We start from the raw sequence: 1951 nt of genomic DNA, 5'->3' as shown, positions 1-1951 counted from the left end.
CTTGGAATGAATTTTTCTGTATGAAACTGTGTGTTTTGACAACGAAGTGGAGATCTTTTTAAACATTCAAACCTCATTTAATTTTATGTCTTATAGAGTTTATCATGTGAAAAAGATTGTATAAGCATAATAATTCATCTGCAAACCTAGAAATGTACAGCCAATTTTGAAAAAAAAAGTTAAAATAGCGTATTTTAAAATGCAACGGAGATATTTTTTAAAGGTTAAAACCTCATTTAATTTTATGTCTTATAGGGTTTATAGTGAGTACAATATTGTATAACTGCAATAATTCAACTGTAAACCTAAAAATTTACAGCCAATTTTGAAAGAGATGCATATTAGCTCAGGAAATTGTTATTGAATATGTCAATGCTGTTGTAATAAAATGCTTCTTCTAAGTATGTGGTTATTAAATAAATAATTTTTTTAAAAGACATTTTCAAGATTTTATTAGTTTATCTCTGATTCATTTATTTTCGTCTTCTGTGCCTTTGGCGGTGGTTGAAGTTGGGCTGTATTCCCTCTAAGCACATACTCTACCACTGAGTAAAACTCCAGCCCCATTCAAGTTAGGAATGCTATTGAAGGTTCATGCTGCTGAATGGAAAGAGTAAGCAAGAAAGATCAGGGTTTTAAAAGGAGAGGCAGGAGCTGGGCGTGGTGGCACATGCCTTTAATCCCAGTAGTTGGGAGGCAGAGGCTGGGGGTCAGAATTTATCTTAACATAGGGCTTTATTTTCATTTTCATTTGGCTTAAGAAAAGCGTTAGCTCATGGAAGTGAGATTTGATAAACGCCTAATGCTCAAGGGAAGTTTTGATGACCCCCAGGGTGTTTGGATAGGGAGTTATCAGAACAGCAAACAGCTGGAGGGTCACACAGTGCAGACAGTGGATGAAAATCTGTACTGTGAACCTTGATGACCCCCCTGGATCCACCAACTCTGGAACCAACCCACCTCTAGTCTAGACAGCACCATGAGCACATACAGCTGCTACATGCAAATGCTTTGTCCAAGTTTCTTCAGAAGCCCACTCATCTTCTGTACAAGACTATGAAACTCCAAAAGAAGAAAAGCACAATGTTAACAAGATGCATGATTTTTAAATGTCTACTTTTATTGCATTTTGTGTATTTCATATAATAGATCTTAATAAAATTAAGACAGCCTCCTCCAGCCGCACTCCCCATAGCTCTCACCACTGGATTTCATGCATTCTGTCCTACATGTTAAGTCTTATCCGGTCAAGCATTTGTATCTAGATGTCCCTCAGTACAAGTTCATCCACTGGAGTCTAGTCAGCCTATCTACAGTCACTTCCTTAAAGATCTACTCTCCCTCACCCCATAGTAATCAGTTGTCTATAGTTCCTTGGCTAAGGTTGGGGCCTGCTGCCCATTTCCCCAGTTCCATACTGACTTTTTGAATAGAAATCCTGTATTAAACCCCACCCACCCATGGCTCAGGGACCATTGTGGAAGAGGGCCTGGAAAGATTGTAAGACCCAGGGTAGATGCATGAACATAAGGAAACAGAAGCTTTCAGGCCTCTGGGAACTTGTTCATATGAACTTGCAGCAATGGTGTCAACACGCAAAAGATCCATGCTGACTCAGTCAGACAGAGATGAAGGATTTTAAGCCCTGACAAAGTGCTGTGCCCTTCAAACTACATGAAGATTGGTAAGCCTTTAGGAAATGTATTACTGCCTTTGACCTTAATTCTGATATGCACAGAATTATTGAAAGAAAAAGTGACCCTACTAAAAATAGCTCCTAGTATTTATATAGTGATTTATACTTTCAAATAAAATATAATTGAATTTTACTTAGTAAATATGCCAGGTATCGTAATTTTTTGCAGTACTGAGGACTGAATCTAGGGCCTCATGGATGCTAGGCACACATTCTACCACTGGGCTATGTTTCCAGACCCTTTTTTACTACTTG

The sequence above is a fragment of the Nannospalax galili genome, unplaced genomic scaffold (genome assembly GCF_000622305.1).
Source record: "Nannospalax galili isolate Female #2095 unplaced genomic scaffold, S.galili_v1.0 scaffold691, whole genome shotgun sequence".
Classification (NCBI taxonomy): Eukaryota; Metazoa; Chordata; class Mammalia; order Rodentia; family Spalacidae; genus Nannospalax; species Nannospalax galili.
Note: the sequence above shows the minus strand (reverse complement) of the source record.